Source organism: Phlebotomus papatasi, chromosome 3, assembly GCF_024763615.1.
Source record: "Phlebotomus papatasi isolate M1 chromosome 3, Ppap_2.1, whole genome shotgun sequence".
NCBI lineage: Eukaryota > Metazoa > Arthropoda > Insecta > Diptera > Psychodidae > Phlebotomus > Phlebotomus papatasi.
Window position 1 is genome coordinate 37,876,402 of NC_077224.1, and position 24,040 is coordinate 37,900,441.

A 24,040-nucleotide genomic window follows, 5' to 3' on the forward strand; every position below is an offset into this window, starting at 1 on the left:
TAAGTCCCGAGTTTTCGAAATTTATAATACTATAACTCTTTTCGGACATTTTTAAATTCTAAATTAAGTACACACTTATTGTTTTTCTATAAGAAATATTTTTAAAATTTACTCCTAAAGTTCAAAATTGAAAGAAAAAATATTTTCAAAGTGGATAATATATTTAAAGCGTTAAAAGTGATACGTTTTGATACTGACATAATTTGGTTAAAGTCGGACATTTCTGAAAGTCGGCTTCAGTTACAAATCTATATTGAATTTGAATTTATTTTCACCTTATTCTTAATCATTCCCTATTCCCATGTGTCCAACATGATTCCAACAGTTAGAATCTAGTTCCCGGCGAGTGGTCTTCAAAGTTGAAGCCAATTTCTTACTTTCACATACAAATGCGTATGGGAATTTTTCTGCACTCGTGATTGTTATGCTAAATATTTAAAAAGTGAGAAGTTTTTCCGTATTATAAGATACCTTTCCGCATCGTGGGATAAATATACTAAATTTTTGTTGAAATAAATTTTTTCCTTGGAGCACTGTGAGCTGAGTCCGAGATAAATTTAGGAATTGGCTTCAAGTAGCTCCATATAAAAAGGCCAACTTACCAGGCGCTTGTTTAGAATCAAACGGTGGAAATGTCTCTTCTCTGATTGTATATTTTGATTCTATAATGTATTTTACATTTCATTGGAACTAGGCCAGTCAAACAGAGAGAACAAGATTGCTAAGCTAATCTAATCAGCTGTATGGCAGTTTCATTTTAACCAACATTCCTAACTTCTCATAAGCATCTCCATGACAGAAAAAATAAAATGAACTCTAAAATGCGAAAATCAAAAAAAATATAAAAATTTGAAATTTTTAAATAGGATTTGCTCATTTAAATTTAGGATTTGAGTTTAGTTTTTAAGTTTTAGTTCAGAGTTTTAGGTTTTGAGTTTCGGTTCGGTCGGGTCAGGATGTGAAGTTTGAAGTAATAAAAGTTTGTAAATATAATCATTTGTAGATCATACATCATAGATTAAAAAAAAGTTTCTTCTTAACATTTTTTGAGCTCATGCCCGTACCTTAACTTGTAAATCAATAATGGTTTAACCTCATATTAGATTACATTGCACTTCCATAAACACCCACCGAAAAACCCTTTTAAATAATTCAGTGGTTCGTCCCCGAAATCCAACCCATACAGTATCTATTCCATGGAGAGTAAGATGCCCATTGTTTCGGTCTGTTAACCTGGAAAACTATACTCGAGAGTGGTGTTGTCAAGGAGGCGTAAGAGAATCATCCTCCTGGTTTTGTTAGCACGTCAGAAAAAAAAGCTGGAGGGATGTTCGAACAAGAAAAAAATCATTTTCCCTTCAGGGATTTGTTGCAGTTGTTGCGTATCTCTGGGCATGATGAGCTTTTCGGTGTCACAACCAGAGAAATATCGCCATCAGACATTGATGTATGCAGTTATTGCAGCGTCTGACGCAATTATTTCGCGGATGGAGGTTAAATCTGTTAAATTAGAGCCGAGAAGGGGTCATTTGGGCCAGGTAACAGGTGGAAAATTTTCCAATTATTCAATTTATCCAATGCTTCGAAATAGCTAATTTCCTAATACTTTTCAATTCTGAATTAAATTAAATTAAATATGAAATGGGGTTTTAATATTCGTGTTTGGAATAAAATATTGTGTAATTTCAATTATTCTCCCATTTAATTCAATTTTATTTCACGCTAAAATGAAGGAAATTGTCCAATAGGTATTCTCTTTTTGAATGGAAAGAAATCGATATAGTTTAAAAATTGTGAAAGTGAGTGAAAACGATTTTTGTGTGGATTTTCCGGGTGAGTGCGGGCGTAGAACTATTTTGTGTGGTCGGGAAAACCATCAGGAAAATACGCTCACAATCGTGCTTGCAGAAAGCTAATTCTATAAATAATCCCCGTGCCATCCGCATTATCAATAAAATATCTCAACTTGAGTTGATAATAAATAAGATAGAGGTAAATCATTTGATACTGAAAGTACTCCTGAGTCATTAATTTCCAGGGCCTCCAGTGTGATTAATACCGAGTGGGTGGCACCTCGGGAAGTCGACAGGGGATCTCTATAGACGAGTGTGCAACAATTTGTGACTTCAATTAATTGGATTTATACTCCACTTTACACAAAACGCTTCAGTTTCTATTTTCCCGCCACAAAGCACATGCTTTATGGTCAATGACATTTTCTTGGAAACTTTACAAGAAGATAATTTTCCGGAAATTACATCTTCTTTATTTATTTCCCAAGGATATTATTTGTATTAAGTAGCAGAGGACTTTAACCTAAACACTGATGAGTCAATTACCTGTACTTTGTGGTTGACCGGAAAATGACCTGTAGTATCTGAAGTAGTATAAATTTCCCTGCACAAATTCCTCTCATGAATAAACAATGCTGTAGATGGGGAGAACGGGAGAGCAAATAAACTTTTTGTGATGTTTAAAGCAACAAGTTCAAGAGCAATTGCAGAAAAAAAAGTAGCGGTACTTCTTACAAACTTTCCGCATTCTTGAAAGCTCATCGTGAAAGTTCATGAAGAAAGCAAACAAAGAATGAAAGTTAACACTTTACGACCACACTAACGTTGGTAAGATTAATCTTAGTCAATCTTGCTGTTTACGTTTTTAACTACTGTTTGAACTCAAAGAAAATAACGATTTATAAGATCTTTATGATATTATTGAACTTGGAAAAAACTTGCATCAAATCAATTTTGGTAACCGCGTTATGTGATAATCCCGTGATTCTTTGAATTCACGAAAATGATAATGTTATTGTTTATTTTAAATCACAAAAATAGAGTTATCCTTTTTAAAATTTCAGGATTGATCAAAAAAATCATCTTAAACAAAAAAATTGAGTAAATTGGGTTAGAAAAGGCAATGAAAATGAAAAAAAAAAAACATTTTTAATGTTCAGCCTGTAAAAATTTTCTAAGAAGGGACAAGTTATTTCTGAAAGCCGGCTTTTCAGGCCAGATGGAGTTAGTCTAAATAATGTATAATTGCTAGAGGGAAAATGGAGAACTGAAGATGTCAACTATCTGGGAGAGAACTATCTTTCGCGATTGATGCTCACTCGTTGAGGTAATGAAGGTAATTGTCATGAGCAACAAGAGCACTGGGTTAACAACTGTCGAATGGGCCGTAAGTTTTACAGGCTTTACCTTTTTTATTGTTTATCCATTCGTTTGACCATTATGCCCTCGACAGACTGCACTGGTAAAAATAAAAAGGTCAAATTGACCCTTTTCCAAAGGATGGATCATATTTGACTCTTTGAAAGGGTCACCAGGTACCCTTCGAAAGGGTCACGGTTTTGACATCTATTTAATTCCGGAATAAACGAATAAAAAAACAATGAAAAAGTGATCTTTGGTGTTCGCTCAGACGAGAGAAATATGATATCAGTAATAAGTTTACAATAAAACATGATTATTCGTGATAAATGTGCATACTAAATTTCAAGAGATACAAAAGTGAACCTTTCAAAGGGTCAAATACGATCCATCCTTTTGAAAAGGGTCAATTTGACCCTTTTATTTTTCCCAGTGTGACGGATTAAGCCGAGAGGCGACTAAGTTGGAAACTGATGGGATTGCAGTCTAATCATAATTTTGATTATAATTACGTTTAGGCGTCTCTCGGCTTAAGCCGTAGGTGCGTTTAGTACATTATACTCTAGGCCAAGATGCCAAACGTTTGGAAATAACGATTTGGTTTTTAATGGGATTTCCCCAATAATTCGGCTTAAAGACTATTAACAGTACCATTATCTTCATTGTTTCCTCAACTCTTCGCAATCCTTTATAATTTTTTTTGGGTATCTCAAAAACGTGTTGCGCTATTTTATTCAATGTCAAATATATTTTTCGCTTTTTGTTTTTTTTATATTTTTCGAAAAGTCGAACTTTTCGTCCATATGCACAAACAGCCTCAAATAATTTCTCGCAACTGTTTTTAAATGCTTTTCAAAATCAAAGAATTATAAACTAAAGAAGGTATTTTCCAATCAATTAGACAAACATGCACTCTTTAGAAAGGTATTAGAAACCCTTATAAGTTTGAACCGGTATAAGCAGTATAACCGCTTCTAAACTTATAATTGATTTGCCTTAAATTCAATTGTATCATTTGGCAAAGAGAAAAGCACCACGAAGAAGTAGCGTTGAGTATTGGGCTAGTACTTCTTCGTGTTTTTTTTTTTATCCAATCTGAAAAAGTCAATAAATTTCAAAATTTCAATTTAGGACCGATTCCAAATTACACTTTTGTATTCTATGAGTCACCGGTGCCTCACTCGTCCTTATAAAAAGTTAAATAGGTTTAAATCGCTCATGAGCTGCCTCGAAAATGTGTCATTTCATTTTTTATATGCGTTGGGTATTGCCGGTATTACCCATATGAAGGCATTTTCGAGATTTTTAAAACACCTTTAAAGAATACATATCTGAATCGATTGAAGAAAATTTGGATTCGTTGGAAAGGCCTTTGAATTAGACGTATATGAACCGATATTTGAGATTTACTTAAAATTTATTTGTTATTCTGCTCCATTATAAAATTTTACTTTATATTTTTTGGATTTCTATATAGATAAAACTTTTTCAAGACTATTAGGTGAATTCTTAACAATCTCACCTATTTCAAATTTTAAACTATTTTTTACTTTATTAACTGATTAACCGTGTATGTGGGTGCTTTTGTACTTATGGGGTGACTTTGCACCCCTGCTTTTCGTAAGCTTTTAGTTCTAGTTTTTAGTTCTATCGAGTTCGGATATTTCAGAAAGGTTTAACACTTTGCGGGTACTCAATGGGTCAAGTGGTAGGGCACTCGCTCTATGATGTAAGTGTCCTGGGTTCGAATCCTCTTTAGGTCACCAGGAATTTTTCTGCCGATAAAGGTGTTCGGATTGCATCCAGTGAGCTTCACTGCACTTGATTCCATGGAGCATGGGACTGACAACCTCATCCCGTACAAGAAAAAATAATAATGCATGTCTAGAAATCCCCTTGTGGGAAGGCCTAGTCTCTTCATGGAATGTTGTGCCAGGATTAATTATTATATTACTTAAGGATGGGAGAGAAACCATAAGGATACTTAAGGAATGTCTATAAGTCATCCTTAAGTGCAATAGTTAAGTTAAGTGCAATAGTTAAATTCTATAATTTTTCAAATATTCTAATTCAAAAGATAAACCGAAAAACAAATAAAACTTGGTAACATTGAATATTATATGTTAATGTTGAGTATAAATTATTATGAATAAATTTTGTCTTATCTTTGGTGTTTTTGAGGTTTAAAATTGTTTTGTGAATTTTATTTTTCTTTTTCTTTTAAGTATTCTTACATAATATTATTTAGATCCAAAATTGTTTTGTCTATTTAATTACATTGGTTTTCTTAGAGTCCTGTGAAAATTCAAAGAAGTCCTACCTCCTCTCAACCATTTCAGGGTAAAGACTAAGGCGAAATGGGGCACCTTTGAAATAGGTTTTTTTTTTCACTTAGAGAGAAGTGGGCACCTTTGAAATTGGGATTTTTCACCTATTTTTAAATAAAATTGAGCTTTATCGTGATATAATTTAGCTTCTTAATCTATTTGTGCAGCTAAATTATATCACGATAAGGCTCAATTTTATTTAAAAATAGGTGAAAAATCCCAATTTCAAAGGTGCCCCAGTTTCAAAGGTGCCCCACTTCCCCCTATGTTTAAGTGGAACTGAGCCATATCATAATGCAATTTAGCTTCTCAATTTGTTTGTGCAACTAAATTATATCACGACAAAGCTCAATTTTATTTAAAAATAGGTGAAAAATGCCAATTTCAAAGGTGCCCGACTTACCCCTAAGGCTTTTTGGTATTTTTGTGAATCATTGTAAGTGTTATGATGTGGAATAAAATCAATTCACGGACAACAGATGTTAACATGGGATATTCACACATTTCTATTGTACGTGGTTAAGCATAGAACATCCTTTTCCAGGAGAATAGAAAAAACAAACAGAGACTGACTTGACTTGTTGAATGTTTAATGAAGCGATGAAAAGGATATTTCTTAGTTTATTTTCATGGATATCAGAATAAGTGTATTCCAAGAAAATAATATATAGAAATCCTTGTTAGATTAACGGCCATTTAGAACCATATTTATTTGATGTCACATTATTATGCAATATCATATTATATCGTTAGTGCCTCAACGGTATGTCGTTTGAAATTTTGCTTTTATAATAAAGTTTTTCTCAGTGTTCTTGGAATGAATATGCAGATAATATCCCCCTCTGTGTCATTTATGAAGCAATAGCACGTGAAATTCTCCAGTATTATTGCTTTTGAAATATCCATAGAGTGTGTGTTAAAATAACCGACTAACCCTGAGATTTTTCTCTCATCTGGGAAAACTTCTGAATAACTAAGACTAGGGGTTACATAACAGTTATATTAGTCCATTTGGTACTGTCACGAATACCATGAGCTTCATTTTAATAACAAGGAGTCTTAATCATGCAATTCACATCCCTAAAATGCTCCAGATAATGCGCATTGAGTAATTTTGTTCCCAATGGAGGTTAAATGAAAGTCTGCCCTAACATTCCGCCCCCTCACTTTGACTCCTGAGAGTCTCTTCTCTTGGCCCGGTTAAGGATGAGCTGAAAGGGCGTCTGATTTACTAGGCGCCCCCATTGAAGTCTTCCGTGGCACAATGTAAGAAACGTCTTTGGATGGGTTTTTGGGGGGAAGACCTTTATATGAGCAGGGTGGGCTGGATACAATAGCGAGTTATTTTATTACACATTCACGCACGTTGTCCTGTGCATTACAATAAAGAAAAACACGAATGGGAGGAGGGAATGTAAAGGTAAAAGAAATGTGTCACAATCAGAAGAAAAAATAATAATGTCTGAAGTGAAGAAAAATGCATGAAGGTGGAGGAAAAGGTGAATATGAAAAGCTCAATGGGTGATTTTCTATGGGTGGAACTTTTGAATGAATAGAGTTGAAACTCCTTTTGAGCTTGTATTAATAACTAAGACTTCCTTTTTCTCTCACCGGCTCTACCAAACAATTATTTCCAAAGTTTTCTTCTTATGAGACCCAATCGATTTAAAGAAATTGCTTCGTACATGTTTCACGACCGGGTCATTTGCATGAAGTCTTGGAAATTTATAAGACATTCACTTGAATTTAATTGAGTCAAATCATTTTTTTAAATTGAAAGAGAATTTGTTTATCTCTTTTCTTCATACCAAGTTATACAAGCTTCTGTTCGCGCGACCGTTTCTTTCTTGGCTTTCCTATGTAATTTTTTTTTGTATATAGTCGCTCACTCAATTTGACAGAGACTGATTGGTCGAAAAAGAGTTGAAAATATTGATAGAAGTATGATAGATTTTATTAAGAATTAATATTGAAGATACACATTTTTTTATGGAAGAGTTATCCTTGTAAATTCTTTATTATTGGCTTCAGTTTTATCGCATAATAGCGAAAATAATACGTTAGTTTAATATGATAATGTTCAAAACCGTAATAAAAAACGTTAGAGTTTAAAAATTAAGCTAATGCATGACTTAACAAGTTAATAAGTGTTAGAATCCTTTCAGGGTTGAAATTATTTTTGTATTTTATTTTTTAAGGGCCCATCTAAAAGATGATTGCCTCGTGGAATTTTTTTGGAATATAAATCATAAAAATGTTCGACTCTTAACTAATACACTTCTTTAAATTAATTAGGAATCTCGTGGTATAATTGATTAGAATGTAGAGGTAAAAGGAGTGACGATAGGGGGAAGTGGAGCACATATGAAATTGGTATTTTTCACCTATTTTTAAATAAAATTGAGCCTTATCGTGTTATAATTTAGCATCACAAACAGATTTAGAAGCTAAATTACATTATGATACGGTTCAGTTAAATTTAAACATAAAAGAAAAATCCCAATTTCAGAGGTGCCCCACTTCCTCCTAAGCATCTCAGCTTTTCAGAATGATCAGACCTTGATTTTGAAGTTAAAAATTGAAATTTGAAATAAAAGTGTCTTAGCGGAATAAAATTAAAACAAAAATTATGCTAACAAATTCGAACATTCTCCAAAGTTTCAGAAAATGATAATCTATAGCATCTTCAACTCTGTGTAACTGTAGAAATGTTGCTCTTCTTTGGCAAAATTGAATAAGGTGATAGAATTTTTTGCCATATCTACCTGGTGAAAATTTTCACCCGCTAAAGTGTCGAGGTGGAAATATCTTAGCTTAAAATATGTCCCGTAAATAATACAATTTCTCGACTTTTCCATCTCTTAAGCATCCCCAAAACTTGATACAAGGAGAGGAATCTCAAACTCATCTTTCCTGAATACCTTTGCACACATTCTGGAATTTGCAACAGGTGCTAAGGTGTGAGGAATAATCGATTGGGGATTTTTCACGCCTTTTCCAGGATAAACCACAATTTTCCGATTAATCATGAATACTTAATGATACTGGCAAACTTTCTGTTTCATTGAGTTTTGGGATTTTGCTCATGATGGAGCTCTTACGGGAACTTCCTCTCTGGCTGAAGTGAAAGTTTCCCCAGATGAAAATCTGATGGGAAAGTTTGTTTAAACTAGAATATTTCGTGACCTATTTGGGTGAAATGCAAAATAGTAAATGCAGTATATACCTCAAATGGCAATACAATCTTTAGTAGAAATTAAATAACATTTTTTGAGTTCATGCATTCATGAATAATCCATGAGAAATAATTAGTAAGCTCTCTCAGGTATAGAATAAATGATAACTTATATCTATGGGAGAATGTTTGCAAAGAAACTTGAGAGAATTCACAAATTCACCAGCTATTTCATAAAGGTGCAAATTTAAATACTTGAAAAATTTACACTTGACAAAACGTTGAAAGAGACAAATTTATTGCATTGCATGAACGAATGAACGAAACTCTCAACATGATAGGGGGAGGTGGGGCTACTTTGTGCTACGGGGCTAGATTATTATACGACTTTTTCGCCTATTTCTAAATGAAACTGGTCCTTACAATTATTTTATTTGGATCCACAAATATTTTGTCTATCCAAATTACATCATGTTAAAACCCAGCTTCCATTAGAAATATACGAAAAAATCGTAAATGTAGCCCCACCTCCCCCTAAAGATTTTCCAGTGCCATCCCGCTAAAGTGAAGTTATAAATAGGAGACAAACATGTTAGTTGTTATCAAAGGGAGACAACTATTAAAGGGACACACCAAGAATATAATCAGCCTTTTAACGCTTTTAAAGTTGTCATTTGACTATCAAATTATCTCTGTTTAATTTCTTTGTGTGTAGTCACATAATTTTTGGTGAATTTACTAGTAGTCGACCGCCGACTGGGTTAAAAACAGTCAAAGAGGTCGAGCGCTCTACATTTTCAATGCAGTTGATATAAAAGATACAATTAATTTATTGAATTTCCTGGGATAAAAAAATTATAGTCGTTTAATTTGTGGAGATAAATTTTTAAAAGACTTTAAGAACATTGTTAAAACGTTCTGAAAACCCACACATTCTAAAATAACGAAATTTCATGATAGAAATCATTTGTTACAAGTCAAAATTGGTGAATTACTACTGATCAGATCTTAATTATATTATTTTTTTCACAATTTTAGACCATATTCAGAATAATATTTATGATATATTCATTATAGTATCTAAGTTATTTCTCATTGTTTCTGAATAAATTAAATTGCAAAATTAACTTGATTAACCTGGACTGGTCAGAGATTATTATACCCGTCAAGCGCATAATACTCGTCGTTCTAAAAATACATTTTCTCTGTTTTTATCCCAAATGACCAAAAATTTCACGTACAAATGGTCGATACAGAGATAGAAAACTCGAAATTTTTCCTTTTTTAGATAGGTAGATATCCATGCTCTCTGGAATAATGCGTTACAAATTTTATATAACAAAAGAAATTTACAAGTACTTTTTCTGCATCCACCGCCGTCTTAGCGCTGGTTACCAACTTACTCTGGAGTGAATTGAATTCTTTATCTTTAAGTGAATTAAGTAATTTAAAGGGACAGATAATCCTAACCGGCTTATGTAGGTGAGATTCTTAACGTGAGCTAACTCGGAGTGCATGCGAATTCGATTTAGAGCTGAAGTTGGGAGACGCCATGCGTGAAATTATACAAATTTTGTATTTAAACCAAAATATCAAGGATTTGGATGAACTGACAGAAAAGTGATATATGGGTGAAATGTAGACCAGAATGTTCTCTATAATTTTCTCATAGAACATGATCTCATCGATTACTCAGAAGCCAAGATAAGCGAGGTTTTTTGTTTCTTAACTCGTTTTTTCATCCAGAGTTCCCCAAGTAGTCATTTGTTGAACTTCAACTATATCAAAGAATTGTTGTATTATGTGAGTTTTTCCATTTAAAACCATATTTTAAGTGTCTTGGTCGAGTAGAGGCAGTCAAATTGGCATCTGAGTGGTTTCAAAGCGTAATTATGGGAAAAATCAATTTTTTCACACTTAAACGGCAAAATCGGAGTGATAGCGTAGTCTGAGTGGAAAATGATGTATGGACGAAATGTAGAGACAAATGTGCTCTACAATTATGTCGAAGTAATCATCAAAATCGGTTCAGCGACAGTCGAGATAATTGAGGTTATGTGATATTGAAATTGGTTTTTCGACTGTGGCGCCCCTGGTGTTGGTCCCATGAAGTTCAAATATTCTAGAAAGTTGTAGCATTTGGTGAGATCTTTCGTTTAAGCCCTCATTCATCAAAATTGGTCACATAGAACCGGAGATATGATTTTTTGAATGTTGTGAACTTTGACCCCTCATATCTCCGGTTCTATTGAAACCACAGCGCACATACGCACCATTTTGGAAACGTCCTAGACTGGACTACAACATACTAAAATTTCATTAACTTGCACAATGCCGTTTTTGAGAAAAGTGACTTTGAATTTCGATGAATTTTGACGCTATCGCAGCGCCACCTGTGGTGACTTTTTGAACTTCCATCTGAAAGTGCTCATCGAGACGAAACCAAAAAGGTCAAATTTAGGTCGCTATGTTAATTAGAACCGGAGATAGAGGCCGGTCAATGTTCGAACTTTGACCCCTTATAGCTCGGGTCAGGGGTTGTGGATCGACTTAAGGTTTTTTTTGTTTGATAGGTATAATCAACGGCTACAACATACTAAAATTTCAGCCCGATTGCATAAGGAATTTTTGAGTTATTTAACTTTTAAGATTTAAAAATTTTCTTTTTAAAAAAAGCGCCCCTAGCGGTGGTTTTATGAACTTGCGATGTTAGAAGGGGAAGTGGCATTTCACGAGAGCTTTCCAAAAAGCCCTCACTTTTTAAATTCTGACAATTAGAACCGGAGTTATGGCCATTTTAAGAAATTTTTTTTGGACCCTTATAGCTCGGGTCAGGGGGGTCGGGGGACCTTAAGTTTGGTACTGATGGAAAGCTCTAAGGCCCAGCTATAACATACTAAAATTTGAGCCCGCTCGATGCCGTAGGGGCGGAGCTATTGAGAAAACAAAAAAGGGGGGTCTTCAAAATGGCGGAAGGAGGGGTGGGGGGTGGGGGGTCAATACACCAAGTTGCAATTTTCATACGATATTTAACCTTTGCCGAAAACCGCAAGTCGATATCTTTTTTAGTTTAGGAGCTATTAAGCTCCAAAGAGCGGCCGGACGGCCGGCCGGCCGGCCGGGAACGTAACTTAGCCCCCCATATATTCGTGATCAGGAAGTGGCGAAACACATTTTGGCCAAGTTTGAGCGCGATCGGACGACATGAAATTTTGTTAGGATTATAGTAGGTGAGATTGTTAAGAATCTCACCTAATAGATTGAAAATATAGGGTACTTACCAGTACCTGGCTAAACAGGGAAAGTGACGCGAAAAAGCGAAGTGTTAGTTAGTTTAAGTGGAATCTAACCTTAACATTGCGATAGGGACAGCAAAATTAATACTGAAAAGAACATTAAAGGCGTATTTGGACAAACGAATAGTCACTCTTAATTGGATATTACAGTCATGATGAATAGAGTTTACATGTTTGAGGATCTGACAGGACAAATTCATCTAATTTTGTGGTCCTGGCCGTCCTGGCCGAAAAACGTTGTAAATTTACTTGAAAAATATGCCTTGGAAAAATCAGACGATTATCTATCACGGTGGTGACTCAACCCATTATTAATCGATAAAGTACATATCTTAGCGATCTTAGCCCATGTGGCATATTAATTTAGGGGGAAGTGGGGCACCTTTGAATGTGGGGCAGTTTTAAAATTGGGATTTTTCTCCTATGTTTAAATGGAACTGTAATGTTATTTAGCATCTCAATCTGTTTGTTCAGCTAAATTATTTCATGATAAGGCTAAATTTTATTTAAAAATAGGTGAAAAATTCCAATTTCAAAGCTGCCCCACTTCTCCATATTTAAGTATAAAAAAATCATTTTTTCTAGGCATTAAATCCGTCACGCTCGTACTGATCCAAACCATATTTTTACCATTAGTTAAACTATTTTTTTCCATGCACTGGATATGATTCAGTTCTTAAGCCAGAAGCCCCTGCTTTTCACATCCAAAACGCTATCCATTGATCCATTGAGGTTTTAAGTTCAGTGGCTCTTGAGTTCCCAATTTTTCTATTAATACCATGTTGGGCACTCATTAGGCCAAGTGGTAGAATTCTTGCTTTATGGTGCAAGAGTTCCGGGTTTGGATACCCTTTCGGTCAATAGGATTTTTTCTGGCATACGATTGGTTGTTTTCCAACCTTCTGAATCGTAAAAGTCTGTTAAAGTCAAGGGGTAACTAATTTAGATTTTTTCTGACAAGGGTTTCTGGTTTCGCGATGCAATTTTTAGGTTTCGCGATGCAGAAATTAGGTTTCTCGGGTTTCGCAAAGCGTTTCTCGGATAATTGACAAGGATTTCTCAATATGAGAAAACCCTTGATTAAAGTACAATTTTTTAAAGGATATGAGGTCGAAGTTATAAAACTGTTAAAAATTATTGTTTTTGTTGTATATTTTGTTCTAACACTCGAGTTCAAGCAATAGAAAACAAATTCTTATTTGCAGAACGTTTTAAACACGACATTGATTACAATCTCACAAAATAAACATTTGCTGATGATCATTTATCTTTAAGTAATGACCGGCGCACAATAACTTTGGTTTGTAAACATGTTTTCAAAATTTCCCATGAGAAAGAGCGAGATGACTAGATCTAGATCTCACTCACTCTCATTGAAATGTCAAAAAACAATTTTACTAAACAAAAGTTATTGTGCGTTGGGCATAAGTCATTACAGTAAAACCCAAATAATATGAAACATTATTGAAAATATATTTATCAATAATCTCTCTCCCTCTCTCTTATCAACAATGTGTTATTTTATTGCCAGTCATTAATTACATGTCAATAAATTTGTATTTATACATGTGCAATGTATTTTAATACCACTGAATTCAAACCTTTTAGCCGAGATTTAAATGCAAAAAATAAATATTTATAGAAGACTACCACGTGAATCAGGACTAATAAATTAATTCTATGAAAAATTCCTGTGCAGTTGATATTTATTCAAAATTTTTTTGCATTTAATTTCCATAGAGGATGCATATCCAATTCAACCCATTGTATTTTTATGCATGCATGATGCTCATCAGTTGATTAATTTTTCATTTAATTGCACAAATAGCGAGAAAATTCCCCTTTTCGTCTGCTACCTAAAGACTGAAGGTAAAATTGCGAAGATAAATTTTCCTGATATTCCCTTCATTATCATTTCTCGACAATTTTAGAGGAGAAAAGTCTCAAAGCTTCTCATTCATTGCTTGTCACCATTAATTGATATGAAATGTAATTGAAATTAGGATTTTGGTAGAGCGTTTCTCTTTGCTTTTGATTTCCGACTGGTATATATAGGTAATATAGGTGAAGCTCGTCAAAAGCTCAACAGAGGGAAGAAATTGGTTCTCACACCGAGAGCTTAACACAATTGATCTACTTAACGGTATTTTGGCTATTGAAAGGAAGGACAAAGGTTGTTTGAGAAGATTAATTTTGCAGCTAATTTTCTGCGAAATTTTTTAATAATAAAAGTCTTGTTTATATAAATTCATTTTTTTTATGAAAACGAAAAATAACACAAAAGCCAAACATCATAAATTGAAATTCAATTTATTGGATTTCATTCTATAGTGCAATATTTGTTTTAATGTTCCCATTTCCAATATACCACGGACTATCATCAAAATTATAAACAAACATTCCAACTTTCTCTTCTGAGCGCTTTTCCCTGGGGCCAATTTAGTGAGAGCATTTTTTATTCCACACAATTGAACGCTTTTCTGCGTTTTTCTCGCTTGTAAACCATGCAACAAGTTGAATTCCAACACACTAAACTCCCATCGAACCTCTAGGGGAGGTTGGAGAATTTTGGTGAAGCAACAGGCCAATTCGGCGACTGCCAATTGATTTTTCATTGAACCATGAAGCAATAAAGAGGGAGAAACGACCCAAAAAAAACACCTGGAAGTTACCTCTTTCGAGGGGATTCTTTTTTACTTTTCAACCCTCACTACTTGCTACTTTTGCCCCTCGTTAGAAGTTAAAAAAAAGTTAGTGATAAGCCTAAATCAGCTTATTGTAGGTGAGATCGAAAATTTGCAAGGAGCCTCCGTAGGACGGGCTTTTCGACAGAGATCTATGCTATGTTTCTGGAGCGAGCTGACGGAGGGTCGCCAGGACTGGAGGAGGTTAGTGCAAGAGACCTGGTCCCTTAACCCTTTAAGGACGATTGGGTCACCGGTGACCCAAAAATGAAATTTTTCCTACGGCCGTCTAAAGTTATATTTTGCTCTAAAAAGTCATAAAAAGTGATTTTTTCTGACCCCCGATTTTTGACCCTCTCGTCCTTAAAGAGTTAAAGAGGCATTGCAGCCACCTAAGTAAGTATTTTTGTATATTATTTTTTTCAATATTACTACTAAAATGACTTTTACATTTATTGTCTTTAACCTAAGTCGGGGATATCAGTGGCGCAATAGGTAAGACCGTTGGTTCTTTGGCGGATAGATTTCCGGCTTGACTCACAATGTTGTGAGTTCGAGTCCCGCCTCATGCAAAAATCTGAATGTCTAGAAAAATACATTTTTACTGTAGATATAACGCAATAAAAATGCACGGCCCTTGCCCAACAAGTCCGTGTGAGCATGGAAGAAGCATCCACATCACGGGAAGGCGCTCCTGGACGGTCTACAATGAACTTAGCAGATTCTTTCACTACGGGAATTGACATTGCAAAAATGATTACCTTTTATATCTCGTTACGATTAAAATAATAACCTATATATTTAATTCTTTTAATAGCAAAGAAAGCCTAAGACTTTTTTCTTAAAAACTTAGTCTGTAACTAGAAAGTTGGATCAAATTGCATAAAATAGGGTAAATTAAGCTAATTCAAAACCTGCTCCAAATGGAAATTTTTCGCTGCTCTAAATGCAAACGTCACTGTTTTCATGATAAATACAGTATAAAATTACTATATTTATAAATTTTCTATATCTCAGTTTCATTATTTAGTTAATTTTGCTCCAAATAAAGTGAAAATCCATTCATATTCACAAATTTTAATTTGTTAATTTCTCAGAAAAATTAAAAGTGTACCTTTTCACCATCGAATTTTTCATCGATCGACCATGTTTTCCAATGAAAAACACAATAAAGTGACTGTTGTTTATTCGTTTTTTTTTAACATTTATGTCATATTTCTGACTAATTTTAGTTAAATTAAGTGCTAATCTTTATTGTTAACGGTACGTGAAGTTTTCAAATGAAAGAATTACCTTATTTCGTGAACAAAAAGGGTTTTTCTGAAGTGTCTGCAAATGCTTCAATAGGAAACCCCTGAAATATGATTTTTTTTGGAGAGATTTTTTTTATTCTTTTAGATGGGAAAGGTGAAAAGACCAGGAATAAGAACAAATCCTGCACTCAGGATCCAATTTTTTTGTCTCCAATTTGAAACTTTCCCTTGACTCCATTTGGATTAATTTGTGTCCAATAGAAGCATTCTACGCCCGCGTATTTTTCTTGTATTTAAGAAGTTTTCAAATTGTATCTAAAGAATTTTTACTAAACATAAACAGTAACATTCTAGAAGAGTGAAGGAACAAATTTATGTAATTCTCTTCAGAATAAATATGTACATAGGGGAAGTGCTCATAATTTTGGACAATCTGCTTATAAGCATCGAAGTTCCAAGTTTGAAGTGCGATATTTTCTATACTAATTGACATTTCTTGTTACTCTCTTTTCAGAAGGGTTATTTAGAAACTTAGCAAGCTATTTATCGTCTTATTTTTATTAAAATTAGTTTTAATACGTTTAAAAATGAATTGATAAGTAGAGGTGACATTGGCTCTTATTTTGGACAACTTGGTTATTAATTTTTACAACTTGTCTGTAAATTTGGACAGCTAATCCGCCTCAATAGGATGCCCATTGTTCTTCATATCATGAACCAATCTTACCAAGTCCTCTTCCTGATCATGTAAGGGAAACGTGGAATGTCACAAGAAGCCCAGAAACTTTCCATATCATTCATTAAAGTGAGTTGACTTCGGTGCTCCAAGTACGTGCGGAATCGCTCATTCCCTGACCTTTCCGGGAGCCTTTCAAGGCATTTCTCGCTACATCTCTTTCGTAGAGATGATGCTCCTTTGTTTCTCCAGGCATTTGTCCAACCTAGTCATCACAAAAGCTAAAACTTCACGAAATTTCGTGAGAAAAACACCTGTCCAAAATAAGAATCATGACCTCACTGGTGAATGTCTTAAAAAATTTCCCACTTTTCACACGAAAAATATAATTCACAAGGCAAATCTCACTTCAGGTCAAATGTACAAATCATCAGTAACGTGAATCAACACAATATTCAATGAATATTCAATAATATCACTCAAAAACAGCGAACAAACTTTGTTAATACTTCACCAAAACTAAATAAGACTGAAGTAAGCCACGAAGTTCTGTCATATTTCTCGTAAGCAATTGCTCACACTGAATTTTCAACAAAGGAATTTCAACTCAAATCATATTCAAATTTTAACGTATTTAGTGTTAAAATCTTCCAAAAAGAACAAATATTTAGATAGAATTCATTATTCATCAAATATTGGAATAAAAATCCATCATTTTAATCAATTTATTTTTAGTGTCCAATGTTATCCTCAAAGTGTCCAAAATAAGAAACTGGACAAAATTATGAGCATTTCCCCTAATGTGTTGAATCTTCTGTCAAAGTTAAAGCGTCTGGAAATGGTTTTGAATTAGGACATTTACCCGACATCCGAAGATAAGTGAGTTTTTTAAATAACATTGTAGCAATGCGTCTGATGAATTTTTAAATTAATATCCTGAGAAGCTTATTGAGAAGCGAAATAGATTAAAAGTTGAGTTAGAATATTAAATAAAGCAGATTATAGGCTTATTGAAAACTTACACTAGGGGAGCTCTGAATCACATTTTTCTAAAGTTTTAGACTATTCGGAGAGTATAAAATTTTACGAGGATTATAATAAGAGAAATTATTATGAATCTCACCTAAAACTCACTTTTCTGTGTCATATAAATGAGTAAAACTGTCTCTAAAGTTTGGAAAATTTAGTTTTCATAAATTAATGAAAACTTTTATTTATCACCAAAAAAAGTCGTTGGAGATAAAAAGCGGAGAAGTGTCATTTTGCATCCTGGTCATCAATTTATTTTCCATAATGGAAAACTTTTATTTCATACAACATATCAGTAATAAAATTTGAGATGGAAGTTCATAAATCATAAGGAGCTAAGCTGAGTATGAGGGTGAGAAATATAGTCGGATTTTTTTCTGTATAAAATTCTGAAGCTTGTTTTAATGCGAATGTGAGATTTGTTGCATTTTCTTAGGACTTTTTGCTATATTTGTGAATTTATAATTTAGAATGAAGTATTACAACAAAACCCTATAGGGGAAGGCTTTCAGGTTTCGCACACAGTCTAGGTTGGAACACTATGTATTTCTTTCCATATTGTTTTAATGAAATTTACCTATATGGCAATATAGTTTAATAAGTTTAGTATTAAGTCGCACAATTCCTAAAAAATGGTCAGATTTGTCAAAGGGATATGGAAAGAATATGAAGTGTTCGACGGTAGAGTATGTGCGAAGCTTGAAAGCCTTTACCTACCATTCAGCTCTTGGTAAAAAAAATCTTCTTGGCCTAAAGAATGCTTATAACTTTTTTTTTACTTCTTTGAAGAACGATTTTGGAGTTTCATTTTCTTTTTAGAAAAATGGCATTACTTGCCCCTTCCAGGGTATTTCTTCTAAGCTCGTAAAATCTCAAATTGAAGTGACATTTCAATATTTTACGTGGATTACCGCTAGGGTATGTAGTCCTAAGCTAATAAGGAAATACAATAATATTAATCTCTTGCTCAAGCTTTATCTTGAAAATTCATTTAGTAACATGTCTAACAATACTGTGCCGTCGAAAGCTCGGTTTTATGTATTAAGATTACATATGATTAAATTTTCATATACTCCTTGTAAGATGCATTAAAACCACGCGATAGAGAATTTATCGTAAATTTAGCTCCAAATTAGAGCATATTTCACGTCTCGGAGGAAATACTCTTATGAAAATCGCATATGGTTTCACTTAAGCCGTGGATTATTTCAGAGACTGAAACCATTTCTTTTAAAGATTTAGAGATGTCTAAAATCTACTCAAAGACAATCAAAATTTCCCCTCTGAAAACCAAACAGTTTCCTAAATATTATACCGAGTAAAAGCTCTCTCAGCATTCAACTTCTTAGCAAAACTTTTTAATACTTTTCTATTGTTCTTATTCTTGTCAACTCGAGCATTCACCCTCGATTGTTTGATTTACAAATTGCCTTCTCACCTTCCTTCAGCAATTCTTTTGTCGATAATGGTTTTTCGAGGGATATTTTGATGGTCCATCAAATGATCTTAATGGCAAAATATCTCACCGAAAGACGTAACTCATGGCTGTTAATTCTTGTGATGTTTTTTTTTCCTCCAAGAAAAACCTCTGGGAATGTAGGGTAGAAAATTGAGAGAAGTTTTCCTGAGAGCTCTTTGCGGTGAGAGCTGAATGAGACACTTCACAAAGGATCTTATCAAAAAGTTGTATCACACTTAAAATACCTTCCAGAAAAGGTGTTAAAGTATCCCAAGAAACTTTCTTGTCAAACTTGCTCATTTGTAGTGACATTTCTTTGGAATATTCTCTACAATTTTCTGCTTAGATATTCTAGTTATTTCATTCATACCATTAAATTTTCCACTCTATTTGGAATTTCAAAGTTCCACTTGTCAATTTATTCATTTAGAATCATTTAATGAAAATGCAGAATTACCAAAATACATTTACAATGAGAACTCCAAAACCAAGGTAAACCAAAAGCTGAAAATTAATTGATTTCCATCAATAGCATGAATTAATTCATTTTCATACTTATCGAAATGTATGGACGGAATAGATTTGCGCGAGCTTAAATTCTAATTTTACATTTCATTTCGTCTTCTTCGTCAAAAGGTATTAAATTTTATTTAAAATTTCTTTCATCCCCTAGAAAACCTGCGTTGCTACAAGTAGGACAACCTTTGAGGGCGACAGAGATTACTACAGGAGATAATTCTGTGTGTAGGGGAAGAGACCATGTAAATTCATATTAAATGATAAGACGAAATTACGATAAGATTCACGTGGAATTGTGCCACAAAATGTGGTTGAACATCTTTTTGGCGCACATTGTGACGATAAGGCATAGATTAATGAGATTCAAAAGAGTTTATGTGAGTTTGTTGGAGAGATTGGTGATAAAATAGGCTTTTTCTAGTTCATAGAGATAATTCGGGAATAATTACACGATGGGGAAGGTATATGTTTTTTTAGACAGTATTGCAATAAATAAACTCACCTTTTTAAGATTTTCCAGAGAAGAGCCTAAAAGTCATACAATACGGAAGGAGGGAAATCCTGTTTGATTCCAAAATATCCAAGGATGTAGAATATTTATAGCACACCGGAAAAGAAAACAAATGAAAACAGATTAATTATTTTTATTTAATTATACCAAATTAATTTGTTAATAGGGGAGTTGGGGCTATTTTGAGCTGTGGGGCTAAATACGTTCCTATACGATTTTTAATTTCTAATGGCCTCTACACGCTATGAGAAATTTCTTTAAAAAATGCCTTTTTAAAGAAAATTTCCCCTATCCTTGTAGGCAGAAACGTCAGAATTTTTTAAAAAAGGTAATTTTTGACGAAAATTGCTTATAGTGTGTCAACGCCATAACTGTGTTATCACACTTGCACATTAAAATTTTAATATGATTTTCATTAATTGTCGCTGGTGAGAGTCCAAATGTGTAATTTGTGTGTTTGAATCATTTTATATTCAAAATTTGATCTATTTGTTGATAAAAAGGTAGACTTGGCCCGCAAAATTTTATTTAAATTGATTTATAGCATTAATGCGAAAAATTAATGCGATTTTCTCTTTAATTTTTTAATGTGAAAAGTATTTATGCTTTAGGTAAATTTAAACTTTTTTTTGCAAGCCAAGTCCACTTCTTTATCAATAAATAGAAAAACCTCAAATATTAGGTGACTCAAAGACACAAATAACATATTTGGACGCTCACAAGAGTCAATTAATGTGAATCACATTAAAATTTTAATGTGCAAGTGTGATAACGCCGTAAGGGAAAGTAGACGACCTTACAATTATTTTATTTCGTACACAAATTGTTCCGCAGAGCTGAATTTCATTACATTAAAGTTCCTTTAAAAATATGCGAAAAAATCGTATGTCAATGCACCCCCACAGCTCAAAGAAGCCGTACTTCCCCCTATAGATATTAGAAATTTGGATAGGCGAAGGCTTTCGAACTTCGCACATACTCTGCCTTCGAACATTTCATAGTTTTCCTATATTCTTTTAACAAATTTTGTCCTATCTATGGCAATATATTAGGTGAGATTCTTAACAAAATCTCACCTACTATAATCCTAACAAAATTTCATGTCGTCCGATCGACCTCAAATTTGGCCAAAATGTGTTTCGCCACTTCCTGATTCCGAATATATATGTGGCTAAGTTACGTTCCCGGCCGGCCGGCCGGCCGGCCGGCCGGCCGGCCGCTCTTTGGAGCTTAATAGCTCCTAAACTAAAAAAGATATCGACTTGCGGTTTTCGGCAAAGGTTATATATCGGGTGAAAATTGCAACTTGGTGCATAGACCCCCCACCCCCCACCCCTCCTTCCGCCATTTTGAAGACCCCCCTTTTTTTGTTTTCTCAATAGCTCCGCCCCTATGGCATTCAGCGGACTCAAATTTTAGTATGTTATAGCTGGGCCTTAGAGCTTTCCATCAATACCAAAGTTAAGGTCCCCCGACCCCCCTGACCCGAGCTATAAGGGTCCAAAAAAAATTTCTTAAAATGGCCATAACTCCGGTTCTAATTGTCAGAATTTAAAAAGTGAGGGCTTTTTGGAAAGCTCTCGTGAAATGCCACTTCCCCTTCTAACATCGCAAGTTCATAAAACCACCGCTAGGGGCGCTTTTTTTAAAAAGAAAATTTTTAAATCTTAAAAGTTAAATAACTCAAAAATTCCATTGTGCATCGGGCTGAAAATTTAGTATGTTGTAGCCGTTGATTATACCTATCAAACAAAAAAAACCTTAAGTCGATCCATAACCCCTGACCCGAGCTATAAGGGGTCAAAGTTCGAACATTGACCGGCCTCTATCTCCGGTTCTAATTAATATAGAGACCTAAATTTTACCTTTTTGGTTTCGTCTCGATGAGCACTTTCAGATGGAAGTTCAAAAAGTCACCACAGGTGGCGCTGTGATAGCGTCAAAATTCATCGAAATTCAAAGTCACTTTTCTCAAAAACGGCATTGTGCAAGTTAATGAAATTTTAGTATGTTGTAGTCCAGTCTAGGACGTTTCCAAAATGGTGCGTATGCGCGCTGTGGTTAAAACAGAACCGGAGATATGAGGGGTCAAAGTTCACAAAATTCAAAAAATCATATCTCCGGTTCTATGTGACCGATTTTGATGAGTGAGGGCTTAAACGAAAGATCTCACCAAATGCTACAACTTTCTAGAATATTTGAACTTCGTGGGACCAACACCAGGGGCGCCACAGTCGAAAAACCAATTTCAATATCACATAACCTCAATTATCTCGACTGTCGCTGAACCGATTTTGATGATTACTTCGACATAATTGTAGAGCACATTTGTCTCTACATTTCGTCCATACATCATTTTCCGCTCAGACTACGCTATCACTCCGATTTTGCCGTTTAAGTGTGAAAAAAATGATTTTTCCCATAAAAACGCTTTGAAATCACTCAGATGCCAATTTGACTGCTTCTACTCCACCAAGACACTTAAAATAGGGTTTTAAATGGAAAGTCCCACAAAATACAACAATTCTTTGATATAGTTGAAGTTCAACAAATGACTACTTGGGGAACTCTGGATGAAAAAACGAGTTAAGAAACAAAAAACCTCGCTTATCTTGGCTTCTGAGTAATCGATGAGATCATGTTCTATGGGAAAATTATAGAGAACATTCTGGTCTACATTTCACCCATATAACACTTTTCTGTCAGTTCATCAAAATCCTTGATATTTTGGTTTAAATACAAAATTTGTATAATTTCACGAATTTGATTCAAGATAACTGAATGGCGTCTCCCAACTTCAGCTCTAAATCGAATTTGCATGCACTCCGAGTTAGCTCACGTTAAGAATCTCACCTACATAAGCCGGTTAGGATTATCTGTCCCTTTTAATAGCTAGTCTTAAGTCATACATTTACTAAAAGGATTACATCAGATTAATTAAAGGAAATATGGGAAAATATGAAGTGTGTGAAGTCAGAATGCGTGCGAAGCCTGAAAGCCTTCCCCTTAAAAAAAATACAGATACGATAAGGATCAATGTAAACGACGCGACAAGACGTAAAGGAATTTTTGTGTGATTTTCATGCAGATTTTAAACATTTTATAGCTCGAAGTCAAGAAATTCGTATTATAATCCCTCGATTTTTAGTTTAATAGGAAAATGTGGGAAACTAATATTTCTCACGTTGAGTAATGGTTTGAGATATGTATAGCGAGATATTTGAAAGGTCTTTTCGATTAAGATTTCTTTGAATCAAAGGTATACACTAGAGAGCAGAGAGAACTTACCTAAAAAACTGTTGGAAATTCAAAAATTTAAAGCGGCAAGTTGCACAAAAGTGAATAAGATCATGAAAAGGACGTTTATTTTAATGCAATTGAAATTCAAATGTTCTGATAACCTGGAATACACGGATTCCCTGAGATTATGGACTTCGGAATTACACACCGAATGCGATTATGCACACCCAATTATGCATGTTTGCCTATGCCTACCATTGAGAGCTAATTTGTGAAATAATTTTAGAAATGCTCCTCAATGTTGCATATATGTTTACGCCGTAAATTTGAAAATAATTTCCTGTGGATACTGAGGGCCTAATGGCCTCTACACACTAGAGAAATTTATGGCCATATTGAAGAGTTTTTCCTACACAAGCGTAGAGAATTTACTTTAATATGGACAGAAATTCCTCTCCTGTGTAAAGACAATGAAGTTGACCATAAAGTTGGCATCAAGAAATATTTTGCATGTATTACGACTATTACGACGTTCCTGTAACTTATTCGAGAGAATTTTCGGGAGCTTAGGCAAATTTTCTGGGTGCATAAAACCATTTCGCACGGTTTTTTTCGATCCCGAAAATGTGCATAATCCCCGAACTCCATGTAGCCAGCGCTAAAGCTACGAATAAGTGAACTTAGACATCAAATAGTCTTGACTTAGCTTTGGAGTGGCT

The 24,040-nt window shown here is 34.2% G+C and overlaps 1 protein-coding gene across 2 annotated transcripts in view; it reads right to left on the reverse strand.

The window, feature by feature from the left end:
- LOC129805564 (short neuropeptide F) overlaps positions 1–24,040 on the reverse strand; it is a 48,667-nt gene that overhangs the window by 13,556 nt on the left and 11,071 nt on the right. For both annotated transcript variants that reach the window (XM_055853560.1, XM_055853559.1), the window contains exon 2: positions 20,073–20,131. The gene's annotated coding sequence lies outside the window, so the exon portion shown is untranslated. The remainder of the gene's footprint in view (positions 1–20,072; positions 20,132–24,040) is intronic.